This window comes from Varanus komodoensis, unplaced genomic scaffold, assembly GCF_004798865.1.
Source record: "Varanus komodoensis strain SLA01 unplaced genomic scaffold, ASM479886v1 scaffold319, whole genome shotgun sequence".
In the NCBI taxonomy this organism is placed as follows: domain Eukaryota; kingdom Metazoa; phylum Chordata; class Lepidosauria; order Squamata; family Varanidae; genus Varanus; species Varanus komodoensis.
In genome coordinates, this window is record NW_025335796.1 from 52,923 (window position 1) to 67,719 (window position 14,797).

At 48.7% G+C, this 14,797-nt stretch overlaps 1 long non-coding RNA gene across 1 annotated transcript; it reads left to right on the plus strand.

The window, feature by feature from the left end:
• Window positions 1-866: 866 nt before the first annotated feature.
• LOC123027296 lies at window positions 867-14,570 on the plus strand. Its single transcript, XR_006415485.1, has 3 exons — window positions 867-1,002; window positions 6,365-6,370; window positions 14,558-14,570. It is a non-coding gene; the product is annotated as an uncharacterized LOC123027296 (long non-coding RNA).
• Window positions 14,571-14,797: the final 227 nt, after the last annotated feature.

The following is a 14,797-nucleotide window of genomic DNA, read 5'->3' on the forward strand; positions in this document are numbered from 1 at the left end:
AAAAGAGAAGAGTATTCGAACTTTAAAGTCTCACTTTTGTCAATGACAGTGATGATGGTTCTTAATGCCACTGTTAACTGCTGTTCACCTTTCAAGGGTGAAATACGGTATTACTGTATTCTCATAGTTTATTAAATAGTTTAGTAAACCATTTGATTCAGAATATTTTTTTTTCTTGTTTTCCTCCTCTAAAAACTAGGTGCATCTTATGGTCAGGTGCGTCTTATACGGTATATGTAATAGATTTGGGACATTTTTGTATTTATGTATGTGAGGGAGGGGGTATCATCTCTGTTAGAATTTGTGCGATACCCTGTTCTCGCTGGACAAATGCCATCAGAAGGCACATGTTGCTTTAACCAAGGCAAACAATGGGTTTGAAGCAGGCAAGTTAAACAAGGGGTTTCTCTTGTGTGCGCTTTTGGCATGGGTTGGATTTGATTTCAACATCTCAGACATTTTTCTTGAGACTGTGCTGAACAGACTTGGGAGGGGGGGATCAGTCTTGCAAAGGGACAAATATTTCTCAGCTTTCTCTCCAAGCTAACGTGGTTAACCAGTGTATGTGAAGCAATGTAAAAGGTTTTTTTGTTTTGTTTTGTTTTTTTTCTAATTCACCCATTTTGTGAGCTGTACTTTCCAGACACCAGATGAACTGGAATGGCAAAGACTGATTCCTGTGTTCTGCCTTGCTCTTTGCATCATCCATGAGGAAGCAAAGGACGAAATAGGCAAACTGTGAGAAACAATTCCTACAGTCAAGCGGACAGCTGAGGCCAGAAATTGAGTGAAGCCTAGACAACGAAATCTCGAAGAAACGCCTCAAAGGGCAAAGCAGATAACTGAACTGGACATTGGGCCATTGCCTCATCTCACACTGTTCCCACTTTGCGAAGCAGGCTAACCCAAGTCTGCTGACCAAAAGGGATGGTGGCCTTAGACAGGATATTCCTCATCATGGGGGTCTCAGCCCCAATGAGGATGATATCTTTAGGTTAATGGGTCAAAAGGAGGGGCCTAGGGAGCAAAGGAACCAGCCCTCAAAATAGATTGGGTAACAGCGCTGCATAGATGAGAGGGGAGCAGGTTAAAGGAGAGAGCTGGCTACCACGGAGATCCTTGCAGCCAAAGGAGGGGAAAGACAATCCCCACCTGAGCTGCCTGGATAGAAGCTGCTTCCTGGGGAGGAGGAAGCACCAGCAGTTATCTGGCTGATTTGTTTGGTTGCTCACAAAAAGGGGGGAACTGTTGGAGAAATATGAAAATCCTGGCAGAGGGGGGTTGCCCATATGCACCGCTGTGCTGAGGTCACATCTCTGTTGGTATTGGCTGTGGTTCAAGAGGATGTGAATCGGTGGCTTGTACAGGGGCTGCTGGGGCCAGTGTTTTGCTGATCGGGTAGGGCAGGTAAAGCTGCCAGATAGACAGCACTGCAATCGCCCTCATTTGCATGCCAAAACACACAGTGACCCCTGTGCCTCAGCGGCAATTTCACAGCTGGGCTACAGTGGAAGCCGGGATAGAGCAAGTGCGGGCGGCTGATCCCGGGTGGAGAGCCGTGCATCGAGACCTCCAGGATGCCCACTGAGGCTTGTTGGCAAAGGAAGAGAAGGGGGAATTCATTTTGGACATCAAAGGCCCCATCAGGTCATTAAGGGGCATTTTGGATATGAGAGAGCAGGAAATTGGGGGATGAACCAGGAGATGAGGACTGCTCCAGGCAGTCGAAAGTGGCTTGGAGAGAGAACCTCTTTTCAAAGGTTAGAGGATCCATGGTGAGAGGGGAGCATTTTGAAGAAGGAAGCTAAATGTGTAAAATGGGGATTCACCAGGAACTGTTCCAGGTGGACCACAAAGGTGAATGAGGGTGTGCTCAGGGCTCCAGTTTGGGGAGAATGGAGTCCTTTACTGGTTCACATGACTGGGTGGAAGTGGGATATAGCTCAGATCACAAGAGGAGGCCCAGTGGATACTGGAAAGCCGTCCTGCTACACTGGGTTGGCACCTGTGTATGTGAGGATGGGTGTGCAACCCTTCCTGTATATTTTTTTCTTGAAAATGGGGGTGTGGGGAGATTCTCCAGGTATCCTAAGGTAGGTGCAGGAGTGGCAGTAGGAATACTAAAATTGGGAGATGTGCCCTACTAGGGTCATTCATCATTCCCAGAGGCGTGCCAGAGTCATACAGGTCACTCAAGAATGCTGTGTGGCAGAGGAAAGAACAATCCCAACCAAAGGAGGGGTGAATGGGATTGGAATGGCCTCTTTTTCAGTATCCACTCACATATATTTAGCACCTCTTCAGGAGCAAACAGCCTGTGCAATAGCGGCCTTTGGAAATGCTGCTATGTGCACACTAGGAAAAGGGCTGGAGAGATGCAGAAAAGGGAGGTATAAACACCACAAAATAGGGTGGCTCTGAATTATGTTTTGGTACCAAAGGAGGGGCCTGTGGGGTGATTGGGTGCATCTGCAAGATGGATTTGAACACAACAGGTGTGAATGAAGACCTAAGAGTAATCCAACAGGTAATGCCAGGGATCAAATAAGGCAGGAATCAGGAATAGAATGGCTGACATAATGGCTCCCCAACTTTATGTGGTTGGAACACCTGTTTACATACTGGGGATAATGGTGATCAGAACAATCTGCTGCATTGCATCTGCAATGTATTCTGGTCTGCCCCCCATGTAACAAGGGGATGAATTTGGGGGAAATGCACAGACGAGGAAATGATTAGGATGATGGTATCAAGATTTAAGAATTAAGAATTGTTGTTTCAAATCATGGTGAAGGAAAGAAAAGGGAGGAATAGATAGGTTTGAAAGGATGATTTGAAAGAAGGGAGTAGAGAGAAATAAAAAGGTAACAAAATTACTTAGCCCAAAGGAGGGGAGGGGCCAATATCAGAAAGCACAAGGTCTGGGGAAACAGGCACGAAGGCAGGAGGGTCAAATACTTCCTGATTGTTTATTGACAAGTTGGACGAACAAAATGAGCCTATTGTAGCCCATCGGGGGCAGGGAAGATGGGGGAGAAGGGCCGGTGCTGGGGAAAAATGGGAAAGAAAAAATTCCCTTCTGTTCCCTTCATTGCAAAAAAAGTTTTAAAAAGAACTCTGTGCATGCCTGGAATATTTTTCTCTTCCGACAGGAAGGAGAGTGTTCATAATAATGGGCATGATTTGAAAACCTACTGAATCCTATGTTTTTTAGTGATGAGATCTATGTTTTGTGTTGCTCTGTTTTCTCACTGCCATGATGGGAGCATCCCTGTGTCTCTGGAGAATCAAGAGGCATTTTTCCATTTCGTGCATTGCAGGACAACCCCTGGGAGCTTGAAGCTCTATATGGAGAGCTGAGGCTGGGATAACGGGTCTCCTGCTTCTTTCCCAAGGGGCCAACGAAACCTTCATAGGAGTGCTCCAACAGAAAAATCATCAGAAAACACCTCCAAAAGCAGGCATTGCCAGGTGGGTTTATTGGCTGCCTGGAAGTGGCCTGCCCATGGTCACATTTTCAGACTTTGTGACACATCCAGGCAGCTGTGCAGGAGTCGAGGGTTCTGTTCCGGGCTGGCCCTTGATGTGCAGAAATGGAGCCCGACCCCCGGCGGCCTTCATGCGGTTGTGGGAGAGAAGCCCACATCCCGGATTCCACAGCAGGTCCTACAGAGCACCTCCTGTTGCACGCACAGGGACAGCCGGGCAGTCCCCGAGGAGCCCCCTGTGGGGTGATGAAGTGGGAATGAGGGTGTGCAGCCTGGAAAACTCCCCGGCCCTCCTGCTCCCCACGTGCTCCAGAGAAGTCGCCTTCGGGTATGCATTATGGCCTCAGTAAGGTCTCCAACTCAGGCTCCCCCTCTGCGCCACCCTCTTTTTGACCCATTTCAGAGCTGCCTGGCCATGGTTGTGGTTTTACGGAGAGTGGGATTGGGGAGAGAAAAGGCAGTGGGTGGGAATGGCAAAGAGCCGCTTCCTGTGGGGAAGAGGCAGATAATAGAGAGGGGCAGCTTTGCTGGGCACCTGTGTTCCAAACAGCCATTCCTGCAATTAGTGGTGTTAGAGAATCCGGGTTTCTCAGCCTGTGAGAAGGCCAGCTATATACGCAAGGGGCCCCTCTTCTGTGAGCCTCGGAATTTTTCTTGAGAGATAGAAACATAGAAACATAGAAACAGATCGAGTCAGAAGGGGCCTCCCGAGCCATCTAGTCTGGTCTCCGGCACCAGCTGGCTCCGCTCACGACATGCCCACCATGTGGACGTCCAACCTATCCTTGAACACCCGCACCGATGGGGCCTCAACGACCTCTCGTGGAAGCCCATTCCACACCCTCGGGGTCCTGATTGCCAGGAAGTGCTTCCTGGCATCCAAATGGAACCTTGGCTCCCTGAGCTTTGCTCCATTGAAGCATGTCCTGCCTTCATCTGCAGGGAAGAACAGGTATCTACCCATCTCCATGTGACATCCCCTCACATACCTGTATGCCACCAACATATCCCCTCTTAGTCTCCTCTTCTTCAGACTGAAGAGACCCAGTTCCCTCAGTGTTGCCTCATATGGCATCCCCTGCAAACCGGCCACCAACCTTGTGGCCCTGTGCTGCACTGACTCCAACCTGGCTATAGCCTTCCTGTAATGAGGGGCCCAAAACTGAACACAATACTCCAATTGTGGGCGCACCAGAGTCGTGTAGTGTGGTAGTAATACCTCTCTTGATCTAGAAGCCACACTTCTGGCTATGCAACCAAGGGTGGCGTTCGCCCTCTTGACCACTGCATCACACTGCTGACTCATGTTTAGCCTGCAGTCAACCAGTACCACGAGGTCCCTTTCACAAGTGCTGCTCTCCAGCCACTTGTCACCAAACCTGTACTTATGACAGCTATTCCTATGCCCCAAGTGCAAGACCTTGCACTTATCCACATTGAATGCCATCCTGTTGTCTCCTGCCCGCTTCCATAGTCTGTCCAGATCCTTTTGGATCTGGAGTACCTGCTCCTCAGCTGTGGCCACTGCTCCAGTTTTAGCGTCATCTGCAAATTTGATCAGCAGACTGTTCACCCCTTCTTCCATGTCATTAATGAAAAGATTAAACAGGATTGGCCCCAGGAAAGAGCCCTGGGGGACCCCGCTTGTTACTGGCCTCCATCCCAATGATTTCCCGCTAATGGTTACCTTCTGCTTACAGTCAGTCAACCATGCCCTAATCCACCGGACAGTGCTTTGGTGTACCCCAAAACTCCTTAGTTTCTCTACCAGGATTTCATGGGGCACTTTGTCAAAAGCCTTGCTGAAATCCAGGTATACCACATCCACTGCATCCCCTCCATCTAGTCATCTCGAAACCTTGTCATAGAATTCCGCAACGTTTGTCTGGAAGGACCTGTTTTTGCGGAAGCCGTGTTGTGTGGCTGTCAGCCTCCCTTCCCTATCTAGCATCACTAGATCTCTCTCTATTATGAGCCTTTTCTCCCCTTCCTCTTCCTATTTACATGCTGAAAGAAGCCCATTTCTTTGCTCTTGATATTCTTGGCAAGCCTCAGCTCATAATCAGCCTTAGCCTTGCGAAGAATCCTTCTGCAACGGGCCTCCTCCTCCCGGTATACCCTTTTGTCTATTTCCCCCAGTACCCATTTCCTAAGGAGGTTCCTCTTTTGTCTAATCCCTCTAACCACCCACTTTTGCATCCATGGCGGCACTCTCCTCCTCCTCCCCACCTTACTTACTAGATGTATCGTCAAGGCTTGCACCTCCAAAACCCCCCTTTTGAGTGTTATCCACCCCTCCTCAACTCGCTTACCTTCCAGTAACCTATCCCAGGAGACTTTCCCCAGTCTGGCTTTCAGTTGGCCAAAGTTGGCCCTCTTGAAGTCCCAGCTTCTAGTGCTCGACCTGCTGCACATCCCCAGTCCCCTGATCTCAAAGCAAAGGATGGAGTGATCACTCGCATCCAGAGCTCCCCTAATCTGTACTTCATCTATCAGCTCCTCCCTGTTGGTCAAGACCAAGTTAAGGATGTTTCTCCCCCTCGTCGCCTCTCGGACCTTCTGTGTGAAAAACGTTCCCTCAATTGCTTCTAGGAAGCAACATGCCCTGGCTGTCACCGCTGAGTGAGTCTCCCAAGTAATATCCGGGAGATAGAAATCTCCCATAATTACTGTGTCTCTCCCCCGTGATATCCTTAGATTCATACAGTGTTTACAAGTGTTTCGAGGAAAAACAAATTCCTGGTTTTGTTTTGAAAACCTGGTCTTGTTTTGAAAAACTGGTTTTGATGGACAAAACTAAAGGCATTATTGTTGGGATGGATTTTAGCTATACAAATGAGTGCACTACCTAAACCGAACTTTCTCTTACAGATGAGGTCACTGTCAATATTGGGAAAAGGTCTCTGAGACTGGCAGAGACAACTGAATATCATTATTTGGAAAGGCAAGAAGTCGAGGATCAGATTTGATCTTTCAGAATGCAGAGGCTGCCTTGCAGTACCTAATTTTATACTATTAGTTATACTAATTATTGTACTATTAGTATAATATTATTATTAAGTATTCTATTCATATAGAAGTTAATACTATATGAATTAGTATTAATTCATAGAATAATACGGTTGTATTCGTATAAATTTTCAGCCAGAGTGGGTTGTCAAATTATTTAGCTGTAAGCCGCCCAGAGATGCAAGTAATTGGATAGCATACAAATTTCATAAATAAATAAATAAAACTTGGAAGAAATGCTCCGTTGCAACAGTTGATCAAGGAGTGCAGAAACTGACCGGTGGAAGCAACTTTACTGACACTTGTGTGCTTTCATTCAAGTTTATGTGCAACTTCTAGAAAGCCTTCTGCACAACTGCCGACATTCCATATACATGCATTGAAACATGCAAATATATGTGTTTACATTACTTTTGTTTGCATTGTTGAAGTTGTATAAAGGAACCTAAAATTATTGCTCTTTGCAAAAAGTGACTTCCCTTGAGCACCTGACTGGTCGTTGTGTGAAGTGAACGCTGGACTGGGTGTGGCCCTGGTCTGAGCCAGCAGCCTTCCTTCTGCCTGAAAGGGACTCCCCTCGAAGCCTGAGAATGGACAGGGGATGCTTTCCCCATGGTTCCATGTCCATGTGAAAGAGTCTGGGGGAGAAGGGAGAGTCCCTTGGTGTCCCATGGCATCAGTGCCTGGAGCCAGGCCCTCAACCCATCCTGGTCTCCTTCCAGGATGGAGGAGTGGCCAACAGGCAGGAATGGAAGCACCACAGTGCAGCACCCCCAGTCCCGGCTGACAGAGCTGCTTCAACAGGCTGCCGTGGGTGGTGGGATCCAAGCCACTCAGGGGTCCAAGGGAATCATCAGGGTTCCTCTGTCCTTCTCCCAGAAAAGCTCGCTCCAGAGGTTTAATAAAGCAGAAACTAAACCTGAGCAGTGAGTGAAATGGATTGAGATACTGCATTCTGTTCAAGAGTACCTAGATGTGCCCAGCAAGCACCTGGCCAAGTCCCTTGTCCAGGAGAAGCAAAGGCAGAAGAGCGGGGGGAAGAACAAGGAGAAGATGGATGGCTTCCATCAAGGAAGGCACCACCTTGAGTTGGCAACAACTGGGAGAAGTCCAAGAAGACTTGACTGCACTCAAGAAAATGAACAATCGAGTGGGTGCACCTGAGCAGACGCTGCTAAAAGGGGGTCTCTGGGACTGCGAAAGCCTGACTGGCACCAGCCTTGGCTGGAATCTGCTGCCTTCAGCCTGTCCAGGGAAGCCATCCTGAGGGCAACAAGTGGGAAAAAATGACAAGTTGGAACACCTCCCACCGACCGGTCAGTGGAAAGGCAGGCCTGCACACCCAGGTCTGCCATGGGAGTGCTTCCCTGCCCCATTTGAAACTTGGTAAGCCCATCAGGGTAAGCTGGCATGAAGGAGCACAGGAAACCCAAGTGACATCGCACTGTATGCAGCATCTCCTTCCTGGCTGATGGGGCTTCCATAGCCATAGCTCCAGGGGCAGAAAGGGGCAGAAAATTCCCACAAGTCCACACGGAAGGTAAGAGTGACTCCAACTGCTGATCTGCCTCCAGGGCTCCAGCTTTCTGCTTATTTCTCTCCTCTGCAATTATGAAGGTCCTTGAGGAATTCCACAGGGTTGTCCATCAAGCTGGTCAATAACAAAGAAACCCCGGAGAAAGCAAGCTGAATACAAGTGTGCCTCGGGCTCCTTGGAGTGTGGCTGCAGCCAAGCCTGACGTCTGACCGCCTGCACATCTCTTCCAGAGAGCCGCTCCTCCTGGTGAGGCTGCAAGGACCACTTTCACCCTGCATCTTGCTACCAGAGCAAGGACAGCCTCGTTCAGTGATGATGGTCCTGCTCTTGCTGCTCCTTTGGCTCCTGCCTCAGGCCGCCCAGGGGATGCGGAGGGGTGTCTGTCCTTTGCTTCCGCAGTTTATGCAGCCAAGAGAGTATTACCGGCCGGGAGACCTGATCATTGGTGGGAACTTACTACTTGGCAGATATTTCTATACCCACCAAGAAGAGTTTCAGAGAACACCACTTATGAGACTAAGTGCTATTCGAATGTAGGTTTCCCTCAAAGTGGTCTGGGATTCAAATCATTGTGTTTGCTATCACACCAGGGTGCTCATTCCAGGAAGGGGAGTCAGGGATGATACTCAAGAGGAAATGTTGAGCTTGAGAGTCCCAGAGTCTGGCCAGGAGGGCCCTTTGCCAAAAGGGAGAGCCAGACTAGGGGTTTCTTCATGGACTTGATCCCGAGGGATGCTGGACCAGTAGCAGAGTGCGAGAACCAGCGGTTTGTTCTCATGTTGACAGTCCCTCTAAGGTGCAAGAGCACACCACCAACCTGCCCCAGGCAGGCTCCACCCTGGACAGGGATGGGAAAGTGGGGCTCTGCTCTGGGATCTTCACACTTTTGGATCTGCTGGCCAATTGCTGGAGCTCCAAGAGTGACTCAGCAAGCCTTTGTGACGAGCAGCTCTGTCAGAACAGCACCAAACTGCACTCCTTCCCACCCTCAAAAGAAGGAAACTCTGGCACAATCTTGTCCAAATTTCCGAGCTGGAGACCTCTGGGCTCAGCAATGACTTCTAAGCTGAGAGTTCTTTGGAATACTGGCCACGACATGCAGGTAACATGCAAAATACAGGTGGGAGACCTCAGGCAACCGAAGCAGATGCGCTGGACATCAACTCCTTCCCATCCATGAACCCCATTAATTAATTAATTAATTAAAACAATTTCTACACTGCCCAATTCGCAAATAGCCTCAGGGCGGCTTACAACATAAATAAACAGTTATATAATTAGCGGTACAAAAACTGGACACATCTCGGCATGTACCTAAAAACCCAATAAATGCAATCAATAAGTTAACAATTAAAATAATTGTTAATAATAATAATAATTTTAATTTAATAAATTGATTAAAACCCCATGAGGACATTCACCCAGGTCTCAGTCGGATCCTGGGCAAATCTGGAGATGCCCACAGCTGCATTTCTGGGCAATTCCAGCAAGCAGGCAGGAGCCTCCGGCATGAAATCTCCGCCCTCAGGTGCCCTCAGGTGCCCTTCCTGCTCTTCGCAGCAAGCGCAGATCCTCTGGACCCCTGGCAGCAAGAGCCCCACCCGCCACACTACAGAACGTGCTGCTCCTGCGTGATGCTTTTTTTTCTTACCCCAAGCATACCCAGGGCCACACGATAGGTAGTCCTCTACTACTTGGAAATGGATCTGAAGAAAATCAGGAGAGGCAGCCAGGGAGCTTCTTTGGGAAACAAACACTCACTCTGTCTAGTTCAGCCTCTACAACTCCGAGCGGCACATGCTTGCCCTCCCTGGATGGAAGAGTGTGTGAAGCTGGTTTGCTCCTTGGGCAAAAACAAATGCAAGGTGCTAGTCCTCATGGCTCTGCATCAAGGCTGCTTTAGATAGTATCCCCAGGGCTACGCAGGCAATCTTCTCCGTGTCAGTCTCTAGCAGGGCCTCTCTGAGAGTGTGGTGGGGTCCCTCCCTCCTTGGATTCCCTGTACATGTGAAGGGCAGAACCTTGGAGAATCTGCAGCTGAGGGAGTTTCTCAGGCATACATGTAAAACAGAGAAATCTGAGTCCGTGCAGGCGTGGCCAGAAGCTCTTTTCATCCTCTCATTGCTTTAGTGCACACAAATTCCCCATGCCTGCACTGCGAAGGAGCCATAGTCCAGCGTTTGAGTAGGGGCCTCCCCAGGACATTCCAGGAATGTTCCTGACTCCCCCTGCATAGGAAGCAGGCTCTAGTCTGGCCCACAGTCCTTCCCCTGGTCCCTGAGCAAGAGGTGACACTGCTTTGCAGGCACTGAGGCAACGCACTGATGGTCCCCAGACCTCAGTTTCTGCAGAAAAGGCTCTGATGAATTCCTGCAGGACAGGAGACTCTCCAGTCTGATCCCTGAGGAGAGGATCCATCCTAGGAGTCCATCTAGGCCTATGGGGAAGGGAGAGGAAGGGAGGCTCTTGCATTCACCCCTTTCTTTTGGGGTTCTCCTTTTTCTGTCTGGCTGATGAAAGCAGAAACCCCTTGCTGCCCTGGATGGAAACAGTTTCCTCTTAAGTCTCCTCACTCCTGTGTTTTCTTTTGCCAAATTATTGAAGGAGGCATGTTCTATAAAGGGTATTCAGCCAGAGGCATCCTTGGTAATAAACCTGGGGGAAGGATCCTGGCACACCTTGCTGTAAGAAAAATGGTCGCCCATGATGTGCTTTCTGAGTAGCTCTGTGCCGTGGCAGCTCTGCCATGGAGTCCCACAGGGCTGTCCTGAACTGAGGGAATGGGCTGGATGAGGGCCAATAATTTGAGACTCAGTTCAGCTAAGACGGTGGTCCTTTTGGTGGTTGGTCGGGTTTTCAGGTAAGTGATTTTGGTCCTGTCCTGGCCGGGGTTGCACTCCCTCTGAGAGACAGGGTCCGCAGCTTGGGAGTGCTCCTCGACCCAGAGCCGTGCCTGGAAGCCCAGGTGATGGCAGAGGTAAGGACGACCTTCTTCCAGCTTCAGCTGATCCATCAGCTGCATCCTCGCCTGTACGAGCACTGCCTAGCAATGGTGACGCATGCTCTGGTCACTTCCCAGTTTGATTACTGTAGCACACTCTATGTGGGGCTGCCCTTGAAAACGATCCAGATACTTGAATTTGTACAAAATAGAGCTGCCAGGCTGCTGACAGGGGCCAGTTGTTCTTCTCATAACGCTGGTCCTCTGTCAGCTACATTGGCTCACAATTGAAGTCTGGGTCCAATTCAAGGTGCTGTTTTTAACTTGTAAAACCCTAAGTGGCTTAGGTCCAGAATACCTGAAGGATCGCCTCCTTCTATATATGAGCTCAGGCCCCTTAGATTGGCAGGGGAGGCCTTGCTCTGGGAACCCTTTTTGAAAGAAGTACGGAGGGTGTCTACCCAGAGGAGGGCCTTCTCTGCACAGTGCATAGTGCACAGACTATGGAATGTGCTCCCCAGAGAGGTCTGCCTGGTGGCAAACTTATACTCCTTCCGGTGCCAGGTAAAAACCTTTTTATTTCACCATCATTTTAATAATTAAGGATTTTAGACATTATAAGATTTTTTCTTTCTTTTCTTTTTTTCTTCTTCTCCACAGTTGCATTTTCTATGCATTTATTATGATTCATTGTTTTGTACTGTTTTAATAATTATGGTTATTATTGTATTATTGTAATTTTACATTGTGTTAGAGGTGTTGAGCACTTGCTGAAGGACAGGATATAAATGTGTGTAATAAATAAATTAATTAATATTGCTCCCACCACGACAGGTCAATCATCAGGAACTACCAGCGCATCCAGGCTTTGGTGTTTGCCATCACTGAGGTCAACAGGGATCTGGCCCTCCTTCCCAACATGACGCTCGGCTTGCGCATCTATGAGCATGAGGACCTGGTCAGAACAATGCATAAGAACAACCTCCTCCTGCTGTTTACAGGGGAAAGAAGGATTCCCAACTACAAATGTGACAAGCAGGGTCAACTCATCTCCATCGTAGAGGATTTTGACTCTAAAGCTTCATCAGAGATGGCAGCCTTGATGGGTGTCTTCAAGATTCCAGAGGTAAATACTTTCCTCAGGAGAGAAGTGTGAGGGACCTGCAGGGAGAAGGACCAACTCTGAGAAGAGATTCATGCCTGCAGTGGGTGTTTCTCTTCAATTCTGGGTAACAGGGCAGGGGGCCTTCTCACCTGGTGAAGTTGCCATGGGACCAACTTAGTGGAGGCCTGGAAGGAATCTCAGGAGAGTCTTGGGGGACATACACCAGTTAGCTGTCCAACTGAGCTGACCAATTGATAGAAAAATCAAAGCTTAGTCTGAACAAGATCTCTTGTTTTCAAAATGCAACCAAAGAGTGGTACGAAGGATTATCAAGAATTTCTTTGCTTAAGCTCCAAGATGGATCATTCCATTATCTTCCAGAAAAACTCATGCATTCCTCTTTTTCTTCCAGATTAATGCCCAAGAAATTCCTCGGTATGAAGGCCTCGTCTGGCTGCTGCGGCATTTCCACTGGAACTGGATTGGGCTGCTTGTTCAGAGCGATGACCATGGTGAGCGGTTCCTCCAGGAACTAAACCCCCTGCTGCAGCAGGAGGACCTCTGTGTGGCCTTCACTGACAGTTTCTCCACATTGGGTTCTGCACACTGGCATGAAATCGAAATTGGATACATCCCTCCTTTGTGGTCGGAAGCAGAAGTCATAGTTTTCTTTGGTGACATCACTGCAACACTGCAATTAACAATCCGGTTACATTTTCAAGAGGAAAAATCAAAGATCCCATTTGAGAAAGTTTGGATCCTGACCTCCCATTCAGGATTTGAAGCTAGTGCAAACTCTGCCTATGGATTTTATTCAACGTCGCTTCATGGAACCCTGCACTTCAGGGGCCACACAAGGGATGTTCCCGGATTCCAGGCTTTTTTCCTGGCTTTAGATCCGTTCCACCCTCAAGGAGACATCTTCATTAATGGATGGTGGGAAAAGTCATTCACGTGTCAGTTTCTGAGATCAGGAGACCCCCCTGGAGAGTCACATCGAATCTGCACAGGGAGGGAGATGCAGGCGGATCCAAGCACCTTATTTTTTGAGTTGCGCATGTCCAGCCACAGCTACCGCATCTACAATGCCGTCCAGTCTGTGGCGCACACGCTGCATGCCCTGTCTGCGTCTGAGCTGAAATATTCACCGGTGCGGGAAAGGAAGCAGCTTCTGCACATTCAGCCATGGCAGGTAAGGTCTGCATCCAGATGGGAGGAACTTATCCACGGAGCTCTTTTGGTTTCTGAGTCAGTGACCCTGCAGGGAAAGGATAGACTGTGAGGATGCCTAATTAAGGGAAAGCAGGAGAAACTTTCCCTGTGGAGTTCACTCCCTGGATGCAATTTCTCTCAGTGGACATTTGGAAGTGAGCAACGCTTAGCCGGGATCGGTGGTGCTCTTGGAATACAGATGCTTTCCAAATTGAACATATTGTGAATGGAAGAAGCATTCACACTCCAGCCAAAGACATCTAGTTCCAGTTTAATATACTTATGGAGAATGGGCAGAGGGTCTGCCCTACCAGAATGTTTCTTCCTGGAAGCAGAGAGGAAACCTGCTGGACCCTTGGCTGCTCCAGGCATATGATTTATTGCTCCCCTGTCATGGTATGAGTACTTGGAAGGAAGCCGAGACCAGGGAAGGATGCTCAAACCAGTGGGCAAACTTACCTGAGCAGATGTCAGCAAAGGGGGGAGCATCTAGAGCATAAATTTTCCATGAGAATAATGGGGAGTCAGAGTGCATTCCACTTACTGTCAACTGAACTGAAGATGTCTGCAGATCCTGGTCCCACTGAGGAACGTCCGCTTTAACAACAGTGCTGGGGAGGAAGTCGCTTTCACAGAAAAAGGCAGGAAATATGACATCTTGAACTGGAGAGTGTCCCCAAATGGAACTCTGCATCCTGTGAGGATTGGATGGGTTGATCATGGTGCTTCCACAGGCCAGGACTTCTCCATCCACTCTGCAGCAATCGTGTGGGCCATGAAGGTACAGCTGGAACAAACCGTTTGGGTCATATAAGGGGAGGAATGGCACAAATTCACTTTTACAAAAAAGATGCTTTGCTCTCCCACCACTCACTTGAAAGAGACCTTTCCTCACCAAAAATCCCACATTCTTTCCATGGGCTATTGGAGAGGAAGCAGTGATAGGCCAGAGAGGGCACAGTGGACCAAGGGTTGGACCCCAAAGAAGGAACCCCCCAGAGATCCTGGTTCTGTCTCAGAAGGGATTTAATAGGAGCCTCTGTCCTGATGTTGCTGATGAAGCTGGAGGCGTCCAGAAATGTTTCATTCGACAGAGATTGTGGACCCACCTGCCAAGCAACGCAAAAGCCATGATGGTAGAATCTCCATTAAGTAGCTCTTCAGTGCATTTCTCTCTTCCAAATACATTGAAGTGATTCTTTCTTCAACTTTTAGACGATGCCCGAGGCAAGGTGTGTGGAGAGGTGCACTCCAGGGCACTGGAGGAGAGTTCCAAGGGAGAAGCCGGTCTGCTGCTACAGGTGTGAACGTTGTGCAGCTGGGATGTTCTCAACCTCCACAGGTACCAGAAGTATTGGGACCCTCTCATCAACTCGGAAGATCATGAGAGGTGGGTGGTGTGGGACCAAGGGAGGCTCAAGGAACCTGTTTTGCACATGTTCACAAAAAGGTACAATCTGATCCAGAAAAAACAGCTTTCCACATCTTCATTTGAGGGTGGGAAC